The sequence below is a fragment of the Pleuronectes platessa genome, chromosome 11 (genome assembly GCF_947347685.1).
Source record: "Pleuronectes platessa chromosome 11, fPlePla1.1, whole genome shotgun sequence".
In the NCBI taxonomy this organism is placed as follows: Eukaryota; Metazoa; Chordata; class Actinopteri; order Pleuronectiformes; family Pleuronectidae; genus Pleuronectes; species Pleuronectes platessa.
In genome coordinates this window covers 21,256,241-21,275,027 of record NC_070636.1, presented here as the reverse complement: position 1 = coordinate 21,275,027, position 18,787 = coordinate 21,256,241, and the positions used below count along the sequence as shown (strand labels likewise).

General features: G+C 40.3%; 1 long non-coding RNA gene across 1 annotated transcript; it reads left to right on the top strand.

Annotated features, from left to right (window-relative positions):
- Window positions 1-345: 345 nt before the first annotated feature.
- Window positions 346-17,805, top strand: LOC128451547 (uncharacterized). Its single transcript, XR_008340120.1, has 3 exons — window positions 346-459; window positions 17,078-17,182; window positions 17,490-17,805. It is a non-coding gene; the product is annotated as an uncharacterized LOC128451547 (long non-coding RNA).
- The last annotated feature ends 982 nt before the right edge of the window (window positions 17,806-18,787 follow it).

Here is an 18,787-nt window from a genome sequence, read left to right as displayed (position 1 = left end):
GTTTGTAATCCCTCCATAGAGTTTATGAGTATGTTTAATTCAAACACCTTAAAGTGACCATATGCACATTGCAGATAATGATATTAGTGCTTACGGGCAAACGGCTCGTGCCTCGATTATTACCCTTGGGTAAGCTCTAGTAATCCAGAAATGCATTTTACTTACCTTAAACTTCATTTAAATAAGGAGAGGCCTGTATTTTTGGTAACTAGTACCTATAAAGCTTAACATACTCTGAGGGTTGCAAGGGGAGCTGGAGCAATCCCAGTTGACATTGGGCGAGGCGAGGTCCACCCTGGACCGGTTGCCAGCCTATCACAGATCCAATATACAGACAAACCACCACATCCCCGTCTGCATGTCTTTAGATTGTGTGAGGAAGCCAGCTTGTCCAAGGATAACCGACACACACACAAGAAGATCAAGCAACCTCCACTCAGAAAGACCTCACCCAAACAGGTATTGGAACCTGGAACAACACCACAATGCTGCCCCTTGTATTTTTAGTGAACTTGTAAGTGTCTGTTGTCTCGCACTTCACTCAGGCTTTAGAAGCTGTGGAGTTACATCTACAGTAAAAGTATACAAAATGTACCTGTCATCACTGGAATTAGAAGAGTGATTTCATATTGGTGACATCTTAGGAAACTTATCAGGGCCACAATTTAATGTGAAAGTAGAAAGGTTTATTAGACAACACATGATATTTGTAGCCTGTAAAAAATGGCACCATGTGCTCAGAACTGATGACACATTACATCCAGAGGACATGTCATCAAAAACAATCCTACCTAACCCTAACCCTTGATAATAATATACTGGTTTCAAATCAAATATCACCCAACATTGTCTTTTATTTTGAAGTACAGATCCACTTATTTCCAGACTGCCTCATGATAATCCTGTGTAGCTTCACGCAGCTGCACGGAAGTTGTAGTTAGTCTCTCTCTCTCTCTCTCTCTCTCTCTCTCTCTCTCTCTCTCTCTCTCTCTCTCTCTCTCTCTCTCTCTCTCTCTCTCTCTCTCTCTCTCTCTCTCTCTCTCTCTCTCTCTCTCTCAACTCACACAACTCTGCTGTTTGTCAGAGAGGCTGTTTTCCTACCGTCCCTCTCACCGTTGATAAAAGTGGGAGACGCTGAGGAGAGAAAGTGACAGACACCCTTCTCTGGCCCACATGTGTGGAACCTCAACACCAGATATCCATCACTCCACTGCTTCTCAACCAGCTCTCCTCTTTTCTTTGACGTTTTGATATGTTGGAGAAAGGGAGTGATGGTAGCTCTCTTTGCTCGCATACATAACATTATAAACAGGTCGATAGAGAGAGGAGATGAAAAGGAGAGGAAAAGGTGTAAATCTGAATAGTTTGTGGACTCTAAAGAACATTGCCCATTTCATCGATAGACAGGGCTATGGATGAAAAACATGGTTTTCAATTTGCATCATAAGATTTTTTAAATCGAAAGGGTTATAACAAGGTGTGACACGTAATTATGTTCATAATAGCATCTTTGATAAAATAACAAATACAGTCAAATGATGGCTGATCATATATTTGGATTGGATGTTGGGATTATTATAAAGTGGGGTTTTGTGTTTATGTGGCCACTGCTGTAAGGTGCAGGATGGGGGTTTATTGCACTGATGCCTCTGTTGACATCTAGAGGGCCGTATCATCTCTCTGGGCCATACCAAACAACACTGGAGATATGAGGTATCCTGTGGGGCGCTGATAAGCCTGATTGTGATCTGCGGCAGCACAAACTGGGAGGTCTGTGGTTTGGGTCCCGAGGAAGGTAAGGGGCTGAGCGAACCTGTGGTGGAGGGATTGCATCCCCTCCATTTATCAAAACCCTGAATAATAATTAACAAGTTATATCAAGTAGGTGATTATATCGAAGGTAAATCAAGCTGTGTTTCAATGGCAAGAAATAATGAAATGGGGTTAATCCAGTATGGGACAATGCCATGTGACCTCAAAACCCATAATGTTTAATTGCATTTTAATTAGTGCTGTCAACGATTAAAATATTTAATCGCGATTAATCGCATTTATTATCTATTCTAAATGTCCCTTCATTTTTTTTTTTTCCATAATTTTTTTTTTCGTTTTAATGCTCTTATTAACATGGAAAAGTGAATTGGCTTGCTTTATGCAAATGTTTTATTTTATTGCAAAACAACATTGCCAAACAGGGCGATACAAAATAAAATTATAAAGTGCACATTTCAGGTAAACAAGGACTCAGCCTATAGTGCAGCTAAACCATGGCTTAATATATTCTTTTTTTCAAGTTTGCTGTGAACATAGCATTCAGGCCTCTTATTTCAGAAACAATGAACCGTAACAGTTCGGTTACCAATAAAAGGTAAGACTACTACTTCTTTGCTTTCAGCCAGCTACTCAAACAGACAAACAACAAAATAACAAACAAACAAAATATACAGGCAAGTGTCGGCGAAATATTAAAACAAAAAGCGAGGGCAGGTCAGACTGGAGGCGAACACATATACTGAAGATCGGTAGAAACCAACTGCAGCTTCTGCTCTGATCAAGAAGCTGCTGCGCTGATCTCTGATCAGCTGAGACCAGAGAAACTCTGTGTTTTCACTGTTTCCATAGTTAAGAGGCAGTCAGTCACTGAGCGTGACCGACTTCACGTGAACGAGCTCTGATCTCACTGTATCTCTCTGAGCGAGTGCGTGGTGGCGGTGGGCGGAGCCGCCGGACCGGTGCGCTATCTGGGAGGACACACACACACGTGTGAGAGTTGGCAGCTCTGCGTTAATCTCACGATAAAAAAATTAACGGCGTTAAAATGGGTTTGCGTTAACGCCGTTAATAACGCGTTTAACTGACAGCACTAATTTTAATATAAATACACGTAGTTGCTCAGGTAAAATAATAAGGAGAATCCTACAAGAGGCACGGATGAGCTGCATGTTAATCTGAAGAGGCGCTTATCCCATTATCTATAGATTTCATATATATTTGATGGTATTGTTTTATGAACACAGATTACTTCTTCCCTAAACAAACTCAAACCAATTGGGAATCGTGCGACATGTGAGCAGCGATACCTCAGTGCTTCAGAATGATTGCTCATGACAATAAAGTGGTGTAATCTCACCCTCGGGCCATGGCTCCTGCCCTATCAGTTTATTGATTAGCTCTTAATGGTTGTTAAAGGCACTGAGACATTGACTGGGGGCTGATGGGATTGCTCCACGCTGAATATCACAATTCATTTGCAAGCTGGGCACCCATAAAGGCGACCGATCGAAAATTGGTTAACCATTTAAAGCCTAACCTTTTTTTTTTTTTCCTCATTCAAAACCAGTCCTGAAAAACCACTTTGTTATGGTTGAGGGACGTTTTATTGTCAAACTGGATCCACTCGTTGATGCTGGGATTTGAGATGTGTGTTTCCTAAGGTAGCGCACAGGCCGCAGCCCAGCCGCAGTATACTGTATGTGTTGTGATATAAAAGTTAGACTTGGTTTAATGAAGGACTTTACCACATGCACTGCTGTGAGCTCCCACGTGCACTGTTAATGTTAGTTATTGATTTGCCTTTGGAAATAGTTGACATATAACACAAAGAGTGGAGCTATCAACAGCCAATATACTCTCACAGGTTTACAGAGACAGCATTCTGTTTATGGTTAAAGATTCTGAAGGTCACTACAATGTTTGCTTCTAAACTGACTTGCCAAATGCAGCCAGATACATAATATAATAATGATTTATAAAACATATACAACATCACTATTTTATTATATTCAATCATAATATTTATACTCTATTGGTAACTTTCACACACACACACATGTTTGTACTTCTTTCTTAGTGAGGACAGTCATTGACATAATACATTTCCTATCCCCATAACACAACCTTAACCATCCAAACTAAATGCCTAAGCCTAACTCTTACCCGAACCTTAACTGAAAGCTTATTCTAACCCTAAAACCAAGTCCTAACCCTCTAAAAGCACCAAAAGGGAAGAAACGTCCAAAATGTCCTCACTTTCCAAAAATGTTCTCACTCTGTAGGATCTGTGCTTAAAATGGTCCTCACAAAGATACAGTAACAAAAAGTACAGTAACACACTCCCACAAACACACACGCACACACACACACACACACACACACACACACTATTACATTCTTCTGTCAGCTAATTACTTTCTATCATATTTCAAATCATTATTCAATTGATTAAAAACCAAAACATGCAACACATTTTCAGTAATTTGCTATAAATATTAACATTTCGAGCATGTGACAAATTTAATTTCCCTTTCGAATCTCTCACAATTTCTCCCACTTCCTGTTCCTTGTCACGGCAGCTACACATAAGCTTTGGTGACACACAACAATTTTCCTCGCTCACTGCATCAACCTGCGATAACAACTATATATATTCGTTTGTATCTAAATAGGTGTTAAGGATGTTTTTTAGTCTACTTTGCAGGGAACCTACCATGGCAGCGAAGAATTGCACACACAATACGTGTGATGTTGCCATGTTTATACAAATATGAACTGATACACTGACACTGCTCTACATAAGTAGTTTACTCTAATTGTTTCACAGCAGGTCTTCAGACACTCAGATCATGTGACACTGGTTACTGGCACGAATAAGTCATTTCATTTACATGATAGCCCCACACGGCTGCATAGAAGGATCACATTAACAAAGAGCGGGGAAATTACTACTACAGTATTTATGCTTATATTGCGATTATAAAAAAAAATATTGAAGGACAATAATTGTATAATAATGCAAGATGCTCAGTATATAAATGTGTCAGTTGTTTTGTATTTATCCCCATGGTTTATTTCATTGCGCCATAAATCACTCTTTATGGCGATGTTTTTCATCATTCAGACGGCGATTCATGTTCTTCCACATGGCACAAATGCAGGCAGGAAATTTGCCTGAAGGCAACAAGATCAAACGTGGAGGAGAGTGAATGTGACACAGAACGGGGTGATTCTGAAGGATTCTAACCAGCCGAGACAAAACAAGGAGCTTGTATATAACAGAGGGGCTACTCCTGTTGCATGAATGTGGTTTGAAAACTCAGTACCTGGAAACCATAAGCCGCATTGAAAAAATTATGTCACAGACCAGTCGCCACAACTTGAAATACCGCTGACCTCTTACTTCCTCTCCAAGAATCTTGTAAAACTATACAGGTATAAAGAGTTTAAGAATGAGATCTGGTCTGGATAAATAAGTGGAGGTTCAAGGTATGAACCAGGATTTTATTCTCTTGGATTCTGTTCAAAAATACATGCATGTATCAGTTATAATACATTATATATTATTACTGGCTCACAGCTTCTGCTGAGGATGATGGCTGAATCCAAAGTAGCACAAAATCCTTAAACCATATCTTTCCTCTGAACTATGCCAGCCTTTCCAGAGACAGTGGTAAATGTAATGGTGTCTCGGCAGAACAATTCCTTGGGACTACTGGAGATCAGTCAAAAATGAACATCGGGAACACAGCAACCATCATTCTAACCTATGGTTAATAAAAATTCACAACAAGAGAGCTTTCTCCTAACAAGCAGTGCACTGCTATGTCCGGTCACTGACCAATGCTCTCCACATTCTAAGCCGCTAAAATTGTCGGCTTGATTGCCCGATCATCAGGGGACCATGTTGGAACCGGTGGTAGGACAGAAATAATTGGATGGCTCGATAGAAATCCTCTCAGTAAGGCTTGGATCAGTGATCAGAAACGTTTCTGATCTCCACAAGCCAATTCAAGATGAGGCTTGATGGACTGAAGGTACAGATATAGATATTTGTGGTTTTACTTCAATACTTTACCTTTTAAAATAAATACCTGTAATGTCAGAACATCACCATTCCTGTCTTTCAGCCATTTTAATGAATTGTATTTGTCAACCTGAAATGCTTTAGAGCTTATCTTTTAAATTCTCTCCACTTGCCAGAATTTGACTGGGTCAGACACTGTTATCACAAAAACGAGCTGCCACTAAAGCTGTAAAATCCCCGACCCTGGTAGTGTTTGTGTCACACCCGATCCACTCGGGCAAAAGCTGGAGATGGGAAGCACAAAGGCACTGTCAGTATCAACATAAGCTGCTACAGCTTCAGCCTCTGTCATTATGAATCAAGCCATTGATTTGCTGTTATGGCTATTGCAGACAGTAGCAGGTTATATTGGCTGAAATCCGTTTGCGCACAGGTGAAAGTACAAACTCAGCAGTGACTTAAAGCCTCAATCCAGGAATTCATCCACAGCACCTATTCCCTGCTCAGACTGTTTCCTTTCGTGAGAAGTGATGGCATTGGAAATAACATTTAGAGAATGGAATAGTTCCGAGCTGTTCATGAAAACACAAGTGCACCAACAGGAATGCAAGATATGAACTGTTACATTAATGCTTTATAGTTATTTTATTTAAGGTATAAATCTATGACATTATCTGAATTGTTCTGAAGTCAGAATTATCAATGCTAACACACTGAAAACTGTAGGAAGATATGCTCAATGGCACAAGACATTGTGATAGCTACAGGCTGCAAACAAGCATAGATACTGGCAAAGAGGCAGGAGTGGATACACACAAAGCTCATATCATATACAATACACCTAAATAGCTTCCACTCCATGTAAAAATGACAATTGCAACCGTAAAGAAATCCATATAAATGCTAACTGAGCTCATACATCTACATATTGAGTATTATATTCTACGGTAGACTTCTTAAAAAATTATCATATAGCACTTTCTAATTTATCCACCATAAGTCACATTCATCATTTTATACAGTGCAGAATCTATAAACAATTTTTCTACCTATCACTGCTGACAGGGTTCAGTGTTCTGCCCAAGGACACTTTGGCATGAGGGCTGTAGGAGACAGGGATCGCACTAGCAACATTCCAGTTAGTGGACGACCCGCTGTATCTCCTGAGCCACAGCAACACAAATAACCAAACAATAAACAAGTCAGACACACTGATGGAAAGTATAAACCTAGATATGTGAATGGAAAGATAATAAATCTAAGGAATGCCAGAAAGTCAATCAATAGATGATTGATGTCTCAGTGTCCAATTTGATGAGAGAAAATTCAGAAGGGGCTGTCTTAGTGGCCGAGGTCAAAATGAAATTAAAGAATAAAATCCTAAAAAGATCAAATATAATCAAAAAGACTGTCCCTAAACCTGATTGTGTAGAAACTTTAAACAAATACCAAAGGTAGCACATGACAAAGATATAGACTGCAAACTTTTTTAAATTGTGATACCCATAACTAGTTTTATGATATTGTATGATGCACACACCCTGCAGGTGCTGCATGTGTCCCAATCAGTCATTGTTCACAAATATAATGTGGTGATGATGACTTCATAATGACAGCATCATGACGTTGATTAGGCCACATGATGATTAATTAACTGTAGATCACGTCTCTAATCCTATTGGCTTGCATGCATCCCCACACTATACAACATAATTTACTGAATTGAACTGATTCATGGTGAGATGTAATAGGTCCTGATCCCTGTTTACTTTAACTATAGTAAACCTACTTAGTGATTATAACATACTCTCATGCATACAAGGCAGGGTGAGAGGAAATGGGAACAAAATTCTGAACACATCTGTAGTCATGATACATTTGTGGTAGCACATAACACAAATAATACAATTTGTGTTGTTATCCAATATTTAAGAAATTGACAACAAGAAAGAAAAGAACATATTTGGGCATTTTGAGCTGAAACTGCTTGTTCTGACCAGAGTAAGCAGACAAATCCTTCATTGGCCTTATTTGATCCTGTTGAGGCTTTTGAGTTAATGAGAGTTCGCCCTGTTTCAGTGTAGCTGCTAACTAGAGAAGCACCCAGGACAATATGCCAGCACAGAAAGACCTGCTGTGCAAAGGATGAGTGAGGGTTTCTAACTGCAGTCAAAATATGCAGCAGCTTACCCAAAGGCTGAAGGAGAAGAGCTATTTACCGTGTAGCATGAACAGTACTACAATTACTTGAAGCTCACAAATGATGTGAAATATGAATAATTGTTCTTTACTATAATTTTAACAAATAATGCTTTTAACACATCAGTCTGTCTGCTTGTCAGGAAAACATTTGTTCTTAATGGTTAATATTGGTCAGGGCCCAGAAGCAGATCTGTTCCTATATGAGTGTTTGCACTGTATGCACAATATGTTTAATGATGACAATAAGTTATATGTAGTATACATTAACATTACTCCAAAGAGACAGAAAGATCATTTTGTCACACCTCTGAAACAACAGTATGTTTTTTTTTAATATTGTCAGAACACCGGTGAGTCTATGACCAGTTTTGAATAAAGTTTGACCCTAAGAAAAAGGGAGTAAAAGTCGAACGTATATTATTATTGGGTGAAGATATTTTAAGCACACGGGTTCCCTTACTTAACATTAAAGCTTTCAACCATATCTCATGGGTTTTAACTCAGCAACTAAAGCTGGCTCAGGCACGTGACATTTAACACACTGCTTCATGTGACAAAGGTCACATGGTTGTTAAGGGTAGTGGCTGCAGAGTGATGCCTCTTGGATCTTCTTTCCGATGCCAGTGTCTTGCCTGATTACCTTAATTCCTTCCGGGTCAATCTTGTTGGCAGTCTTGGGAATAGTGCTCCTGGACCAAAGATGTTGCTTGCTTCTGGTCTTCTCACAGCTTCCCTGAGGCTCATTGAGCTTCCCCAGTTTAGTGTTCTTCACAGCTTCATCTCAAGAAATGTGGTGTCCTCTGGATGAATCAGCAGATACCTCACAGTGAGGTTTACGGTAAGCCCTGTGCCCAAGACTAGGTGGAGATGTTCAAAGACCAGTGGGATGGACTGGGGTCTTAAACATCCATTTCTTGTAGTCATTGGTCAGGAGGGCGATATTAAAAGCCTTTCTCTATCCAATCTCACCCCTGAACTTTCGTGTTGCAGATGATGGCTGGTTGTGAGGGTATTGGATCCCGTGTGGTGACTTCCTGTACTTTGGTTTTGCAATTTACATCTTCATCCCCATAGTTGTAAGGGGCCAAGAATTATATCATTCCATTCTCTTCCAACTTCATTAATGAACTGCAATCCTGTCCAAACTTATGTCTAATGACTTTGGCAGCTTCCTTGGCCATTAAACCATTGAGTATTTCACTTACACTGAAGGATTCCAATTACTGAGAGGAGGCACCTTCTTGTTCTTGATGTAACGGTTCCTCTTCCCCAACAAGTACTTGGCTGCTTTGTGCATAATACTGCCTGATGTGGAGATGATGGGTCTGAGAGGTGCCTCCTTCTTTTTTAACCTACTGTGTCCTTGCCAGTAAACATTTTTCAAAGGGCCAGGGAGATGATTTTTTTCTCCTTTCACTCCTTTGGGATCTTTACTAGCTTGGCCTTATAGTTCTGAGTAAGATCTGTCGGTCATGAGTGGTACTGCTTTGTAAGGGTACAATTTGATGTTCCAAATCAGGTATGATGCTTTTTCGTTGCTCCTATGACCAGCTCATCCACTCAGATTTGTTTAAGTACAGGCCTTTCCAAAGAACCTCTGCTTTCACCGAGGTTGATTCTCATTCCATCAAGTTCAGGACCCACTTTTCCTTATCTACATTATTTGTGAACCAGCTCTATATTTACTGAGTAAAGACCTGCAAGCCTCAATGCTAAGGAAGTGGATGAGATTATCGTCATTAGATATTGTTCTCAAAGGTCAATAACTAATCTGTGTGTTATAATTATGTTCAAATTGCAATGATTAACAGCAAAAGAAAAAAGAAAATTTAACTGTTAAATGTTAAATTGCAATTCCATAGTGGAAAAAGTCCATTGCTGAAGCAGTTTAACACTAAAGTTGGCCTTTTATTCTGCTGTTGAATCATCTATAGTGCATGAAGCATCTACAGATACAGTATGAGGTTCATTAGCAGACAAAGTTTTGACAGCTCTGACACAGTCAGCTTTGTTCTGGAATAATAAGGCTGAGAAACATTTTCTTTCCAAAGCATACACACACACACACACACACACACACACACACACACACACACACACACACACACACACACACACACACACACACACACACACACACACACACACACACACACACACACACACACACACTGCCAACTTAAAGTTTTTTTTTTTTGTTCCCATCAGCACAGTGAAACAGAAATCAAAAATATTCCATTGTACAACATTACCCTTAAAAATCTAAATGAAGTTATGATTTTTCAAATTGATTCACCAGTGCATGGGAATATAAAGTTAAATATAATGGCAGGTACTGTATATTTTGTGTGTATTTATATTTTTCCGTTTTACAAAAAGTATTTGTGGACGTTAACCTGCACTTTCAGACCCAGCTGTAAGGAAACATGATTTCCTCTGATAGCGTTTGAGTGATAACTGAAAATCCCAGTTTCACAGATGCTCTCTAAACTTCAGTGCTGAGTGCCTGGCCCAATAAAATTGTATTAAATTGAGATGCTGTAACAGGATGTAAATATTCCGTTGACTTAGTGTTGCCACCGAAAGCTGCTGGAAACTGTCAATCTTGAATCTAAAGTTTAGTCGCAGCCTCCTCCTTCCGCCGCCTTCTTGTGTCAGCTTTTTAGGAAAGGCACAGTTAATCTCAAACATGCTTACTGTCTGTGGAAAAAAATTAAATTGTGACTTTAAAACCTGGGACCAAAGTCACGCAAAATAGATTATTCCACTTCGTAAATCTCACTTGAAGTGACATTACAGACGCCTTTTAGTGCCTGCCCACACAAAATATTACACAAACCAAATTTCTATGAGTGACATCTTTTGTCAGTAACCTGGTGAAAACGGTTGGAAAGGGCACAGTCACCACAGTAATATAAATAAAACTTGAGAAATAATTAGATTTCAGCTCCACGTTGATACAACAGTGTATTAGGGCCATGCTGAAGAAAGTTTTTTTCAAGAATAAATAGTAGTTTTATGAGAAAAAGTGTAAAGTCAAAATATTACAAGAAAAAGCTGTAATTTTAGGCTACATATCATGTTAGAGGGGGATCATCGGAAGATCAGTTGTTTGCCTGCGTTAGAATCAAAAAAGCATCCTGTTCAGTTAAACTTTAATATAGTTTCACAAATATGTAATGAAATACTTATTTGGCACATCAGCGTATCAGGACTTTGAAAAGATTGTGTAAGAAATCTATTCGGAAAAATAAGCAACACACAGGAAATGTTTGGCCGTGGTCTATGTCATGGAGTGTTTTTTTTTTTAATTATCATTACCTTGTGTTTATGTTTGTATGTGTTTCTGTGTCTCTGGTTTTCCCACTCCGTGTTCTGTTTCCTGTTTTATTTTGTAGGCCCTGCTCCTAGTGTATTTTCTTTCTTCACTTCCTGTCTTTGTGATTGTCTGCACCAGTCCTCATGTGTCCCACCTGTGTTCAATTACCCCTGCCTTCCCTGTCTGTGTATATAAGCTTCTGTGCTTCACTTTGTCCTTGTTGGTTCGTCGTCGTAATGTTTTGTCTAAATGTGTGCTTCGTCTCTTGTGCTTTTTGTATTGCCTTGTCTCCTGAGCTCCCGTCCTCTGCATCTTGGTGTAAGCCGCCGGTGTTTCCCCTGTGTGCTTTTAGTGTTTTTTTTCTGTTAAAAACTTTCACCTTTTAAAAGGATACCTTTTGTTTAGAACTCTGCATCCTGGGTCCATCTCCTTCATTAAACCTGACCTGTCTATTGTTTATCCAATGATAAAAAATAGACACCTGCTTGGTATTGAAATGAAATTGGATTCATTATTATTTTTGGATGCACAAGGAGTGAAACTCTGGGCAGCAAAGGTTCACCTTATTAAAAGGTTCAGTTTATTATTTAATCTCTTAAAATTATGTAACTCATAATGTCTTCTCAATTAAAACTTAATTTCAGTAATATTACAACTTCAGTGTAATACAGGTATAACTATATTTTTGGTATAATGACATTTTTATTCTTATAAAATTAAGACTTGTTTTTTGTAAAAATTTTAAGTGATATAACATTACAATTACATTACATGTCATTTGGCTGACGCTTTTGTCCAAAGCGACTTACAATTAGTACACTCAACATCTATGAGGGGCCATTTAGGGGTTCAGCATCTTGCCAAGGACACCTCGGCATGCAGATGGGGAAGAGTTGGGATTGAACCGGCAAACTCTTGTTGGAGAACGACCACTCTACCCCCTGCGCCACACCGCCCTATAACGAGTTTCTCCTCCATCAAAAAAGTTATTCTCCTAATATTAAGACTACATTTTTCTAAGGTTACATCTTCATGTAAAAAGCTTACAACTTTAATCCCCAAAAATCCCTAATATTCTGTTCATGTACATTAACAAATAAACCATGAACACATTTTTCTGTCCTCTTTTATATCATAACCAGTGGTAGAGTATCAAACGAGCTCTAACCGCCTCCAGTTTTGTCAGCAGATTGCTACCTTGTGAGCAATCATTCGTTTTCTTCCCAACAGCCCTCAGTGTGCGCTGCCATAAGCATATTGCAGAGTGCACTGCCATTGTGCCTCTCACACCACATACGTATCACCGAGCTGAGGGCGTCGTTAGTCATGTTCGCCTGGTCGGGGAAACTGTGCTTCAGGTCACAACATCTGCTCTGTAACCTAGGGAACTGCTCCCGGGTGGATTTGACTGTATGAGAACCTTCCCCAGCCAGGCACAGGCTCCATTCATGCCGCGATCAGTTCCTTACCCTCTCGCATCGCAATGTTATCTCCCCTGACTCCGATAAGGCCTCCAAAGCGCGTAGAGGTGGTGTGCTTGTGCATGTTTGCGGGAGAGAGCGCAGTGCCAACAGATAAGCCTCCCCTGCAAGCCTCTTATTCACGCAGCACCTAACAAGACAAGGCCCACAATCACTCTGAAACCATCTTTCACTTGTTTACACTCCAGCGTGACCAAAGAGAGCTGGTGTGTACATATGTTAATGATGTTTTCCCATCATTAATACGCGTTAAATGTGCGTCAAAGGTTCTGTTCCTATCTGTGCTTACATGCATGCTCACATGGGCTTTATGCGTGTGTAGACTTTTTGTATTGATTGTGTGTTTCTGCATTGTGCCGTTCCCTGTGAGTGTGTGTGTGTGTGTTTGCACTCTCACAGATAAGCCGCCCTCGCAAGCCTCTTATTCGTTCAGCACAGAACAACGACAAGGCTGGCATTACTAATAAACTCAGCATCTGTGCTCCGATATGAGCAACGAATTCAGAGTTTCTCTGAGACGCGGGCAAGACCGACGCGCTGTAAGCCCCCGAAAAACATTCCCAGAGAGGCAGAGGGGTGAGAAAGACAAGATTAAAGAAAGAGAGCGAGGGAATACACTTGAGTCTTTACATGGCCCCATGCAGAGTGTGTGATAAACAGACTATTGACATTATTCTGCAAATGTGGCCTAAATATAGAGCATAAAGGCAGCTTCAAACCATTTCTGAGTTAGGCTGCCCAGGAGAAAAGTTAAGACAGTGTGCCTCATGACTAATGCAGGATGTGACCTCACTTTGCGGTTCATTTAAGCTGTTAGATAACTGTTTGTCCTTCTTTTTGAATCTTCAATTATCACATTTCGAAACAACAAACAGCATCAAAATGGTGTCGTCGCTATAATGAGGACGCTTGTTAGAAGTGCTACGCAAGAGCTGGTTCTCGTTTTAGAATCAATTCCAAATTGCGTGACTCCTGAGAGTCAGTCCACGGTTCCCACTCCTGTAAATAACAGTTCCTGTTATTGATGCATGACAGGCAAGGACACAGTGTCACAGTCTCAGGCCCATAAAACTGAAAAAGATGCAGTTTTTTTTTTTTTTTTGGCTATATTTTGTATGCTAAGAAAATCAATATTGTACTAAATAGCATTGTCTGTGAAGCTGCAGCCTGAAAAAACTTGTTTTTGTATTGGCAACCCATTCTAACTAATTAAATGGGTTAAGGACTAATTAAATAATACAAATAAAATATAAAAAGGCTTCTCAAAATATTTAATTAAACAATACAAAGCAAAGATGAGAGAAAAATACCACAAGGGACATTATTTAGATTTTTTTTTTTACATTCATTAAAACCAGTTAAATCAGGCATTACAAGTATTTCCTATATAATAATATGTTTTAAGCAATCATTTAAAAACAAGTGAAGTGCTGGCAAATCCTATCTCCTCAGGCAAGGAGTTTCACAGCCTCTGGGCCCTAATGGCAAAAGCTTGGTAGTTACCAGCCTTGACTTTGGAACTACTAGCGATGCTTGGCTGCTGTTGGGACTTTGAAATTAGAATATTGAGTTTTAAAAGTCGACATCATGGTGATAAGGGGGAGTGACTCGGGCAAATAAACCTTGATAAGTGACTTACCACCAGAATGTGCTACAATGTGATGCGGCACACAGCTCTATATTGGAAACTATAGGACAACCTTTATTTTCTGATATGGTGATGATGCAGAGAGATCCATTGGCTCCGAGAGTCTTCACTGGACACCACAATAGAGAGACGTCACAGACAATACAGAGGAGTCAGTGAGTGGGAGAAGAAGAACAGGAGGGAGTCAGCTCACTATGCTCCTGGAATCAGACCTAAATAAACAGCAAAGACACAGTGAGAAGAAAAAAGGCCATTTCTCTGCTACATGAATACATTCATATGTTATTTTTCATTCATGACAGACTCTGGTGATTCCATTGCTGTTTTTTACAGACTACGTGATTCTTTTTGTTCATTTTCACTGTTAGCCACCGGTCTCCGCTCCCAGTTAATCTATTTTACCTTGTGGTGTGCAAAGTAAAAAAAACGGCTCCATGCGCTGACAGGCAGGAGAGGAATGAGAAGTCACAGTGTCACCGGAAGTGTTTACCATCCCATCAGTGCAGTGTGTTTGGCTATGGTGCCCTACCGAAGCAGGGATGTCATTGCAGCAAAGTTGCTGTGAAATCTTTCTGACAGGCCATAGTAAACCTATTAATACCAGATGGAGTTCTCTGGTTGTAGTACTTGACTTAGAAGCGGTGTTCCCTGCTTTTCAGACACTGTAGGCAAGAAATAGTGCCCAAAAAGTGAGTGAAAGGAAAGGAATGTACCCGTAATGTGGGTATGTGAGGACAACATTTCTCCTCTCCTGGTTCAAGTTCCGAGCCAACTGTGGAATGGGTTTCAGGACAGGTCTCAACATTACTACGTGAAATTCCTTGAGATAATGCATGTTTTGATCTGGTACAATAAAAGTAAATGTGATTTAAATTGAATTGAACACTGCTTTATGTCAAGCGTGTGTGGCCCTGCATGCAACAGGTCAACGAGGCACTGCAGATCCATCCGTCTATCAAAGCGTCAACAGCGATACTGACAGCTCTCACAGGATGTACTCGGGCACAGTGGCTCCTTCGGGATAAATGATCACCAACAAGCGGACACAAGAGCTGTGTCTCATTTCAGCGGCCACCCAAATGGAGAACCCGGTCTACGCAGCAGATGTTGGCCTCGTCCTGAAATGGCCGCATAGAAAGCATCGTGGCACCCGGTGGTCCATCACTACTACTCACCAGACATTATCCGGAGTTCATGTCTGCAAACATGTTAAATTCAGTAAAAGAGAAGGTGTGCAAAGATTTTGGCACTAAAACCAGTGATTAGAGTGTATCATAGTCGATCCTGAGTTCATGGCGATCCAACCAATACATGTGGAGCAATTTCACTTCCATCTGCACACACACTTCCTTTTGGCACGGTAGGAAAATTCACAGGGTCACACAAGCCATCAGTAAACATCTGTGAACTATGAACACTTTCATAAAAAAATGCAAGATTTGCAGGGTATGTGTAAAATGTGTTCATTAAAGTCATTGGAATTCATTCACCGAGCTTCGATAAAGTCTGCAGCCGATTTCCATCCTCAGGCCGTCCAAGGTTGCTCAGTCTGCTTTCTGCTCTGTTTCTGATTAAACACGGACTAAGGCTGTTTCTGTTAAACCGAAGGAACAATGTCTTTGGACAAGTCAGAAGTGTGGGAACCGTGGATTTGGAGAATCAATACACTTCTGTCTATAGAAACCGTCGGCTGTTTCCACGCTTTTTATCAGAGAACAACAGCTGGCGTGCTCGGCAAACATCACACTCTGCACCCGCGATCCAAACCTTCCGCTACAGAATGAGCGGTAATCACACCAGAACTGCACTGTGAAGTAAACACATTTTGCTGCTAAAGCTTTCAGTGGGAGGCTTTTAGTGCGAGCTGCCGCCCCGCCACAGTTATCACTACACTGGGGTTGGATGAACATTATCGGCTGTTTAATACATAAGGCAAGTGATTAAAGGTCTGTCTATATTCATAACTGAACCGGCAGAGCTAAGAGAAGGAGCAGGGGGTCATTACAGGATAAGGGAGATAGTAAATTAAACCAGAGGATCTTCACTTCTAATCCGTTTCCTGTTCACCTCTTCTGCCCTCAACTTGTACCCCCCCCCCTCTCTTTGACAGGGAAGTGGTAGCTTTCCTTTCCAAATGAGTTGTAGCAGTTTGGGAGCTGAGTATACAGTAGAATGGCAAGGCCTGCTGTTAAAAAGCCGTTTGCGTGGTTGATTGATTTATTGTATCGGATGTTTTGTTGGGCAGAGATGCTTTGGCCAGGTGAGGCTTTGAGGTGATCAGGGGGCAGTTCGGTCGTTCCTTTCAGGAAGCGGCATTGTTTTTGTCTTTCAAATGGGGAAAAAAAGAAATGCATTGGAAAAGTGCACGCTGAGTGACAGGAGGGCTGAGCTCTCATCAATGTGTTTTGTAAAACCTTTTTAATAACTGCTCTTTTCGTCACTTGTAATTCCTTTTTGTCAGCACAGCCAGCTCATACATAATATGTGACACAAGCTTTGATAGTTTGATGAGTTCTTCAGTATTGTGGAAACACACACGTAGACACCAGTCTACAATGTACGTGAGCAGGGAAACAGGGCTCCTTGGTAATTTAACTTGTCGTTCCGGATGTCGCCTCAACCATCAGGAAATCCCAGGATGTGGTCACAGACATGGACGATCTGCAGGACAAAGCCAAAAGGCCTCCACGGGGGGAGGGCGAGATGAAGGACAGGCCATAACACTGCATGAGGTGAAATCGATTTAAGAAATTGCTCTACCACTCTGAACACAAATCGATAGAACTCAAAGGGGTCTTGCATTTTCTGCAACTGCCTGATAACTTTTACATTTCTTAGTTTCTTCTGTGTTAAACTAATTCACTGATAGTTGTCTGTGCATTACAAATAGTGACTGCTAATGTAGGTGATGTAGCTTCTTTAGCTACAGTTTTGATAGAGTTTCATTCATTTTAATAGAGGCCAATAGTGAGCTTTTTTGCAATTGTCCACCCACCATGATGTTACTCATTGCTTGGCATTTTGTTTTTTTGAAACCAGAAGTAACCTTATTTGGAGGAGCAGGAGGTGGAGCCTGACTGAGAGCTCGAGGACAATGCACAATCACCGGCAGCCATTGGGCATTACGAGCTGTCAATCACATGGCATCCTCGTTCAAACACATTCTGGGCTTTATGGTCTATTTCACACTAAGTGGCACCATTTGTTAAAAAAAGGACATTGTATTGTATTGAAGAAGACCTGAAAGTAGCGATTGAGACACTATAAACCAATGCAGGGACTCTGCTGGGCATGTGAGATGATACAGGTTTCAAACAATGGCGAGGCAATGGCTTCACTTTCTGTGCCTAGAGTCCTTTAGCCCACAGTTGTATACAGTCTATGGGTCTCCTAGATTTGTTAAATTGTCTATCATCCAATTAGTTTCCATTAATACATCTTTTTGTATATATGAGATTTACTGCATGTTGGTGTCGTAGCAGAAGCATTTCTCCATTTTTTTTCCAATTTCATTTTCAAAAGTTAAATTTCAAAAATATAAAATGACTTCGGGCAATCTAACATTTGAAGTAGTCACTTAAACTTTAAGTATGGTTTGGGTGAGAAATAAATCCAGAGTTAATTTTGAGTTTCCTTTCAATTTGTCTGATGCCTGAATCTAAATAAAGCAAATCTGAAACTAAGCACATGGTTGCATCGACACAGGACAAGCAGGTGGATTCCATTAAATAAACTAATAAATCTGTAAACTTCCAATTGATCACAATGTTGATCTCCGGTATCATCTTCTTGAGCACAACATAAAACATCTTCATTGTTATGCTGAGAAGAAGTTCATCATTACTGTGTTTTATCAGCAGGGTTTTAAGACTAAATGTTCAATATGCTCGTTATTTTAGAGCGCTGCCTGCGTTTATAACTAAAACCACGAACAAGGAATTTCAGCCTTTGTGCTTTCCTTTTAAAATCAGACGTGGCTGCCACTTGTTCTTTGTCTGCCTCACTCTGTCCTTGACGGCTGCAGACGGACCCAGATAGTTGTGTGGAAAAAAACCAACACATTGTTGTCACAGATTGACAGACATTTTTTTTAATTCTACTGACCGCCTACTCCTTTGTTCGAGTCACAAACAATCTGAGATTTGATTTCATCAAGAACTTATGGATAGTGTGAGTGTTCAGTAGTTCGAAACATCGGCCCAGCTAACCAGAAACTGTGTTGTTTCTCTGAAGCTTCTTATACACTTGTTTCATCCTTTCTAAAATGAAGGTACAGATACTAAGACTGAAAGCGGTTTCTATTACAAGAGTGTCTAATTAAACACTTCCTAACAACA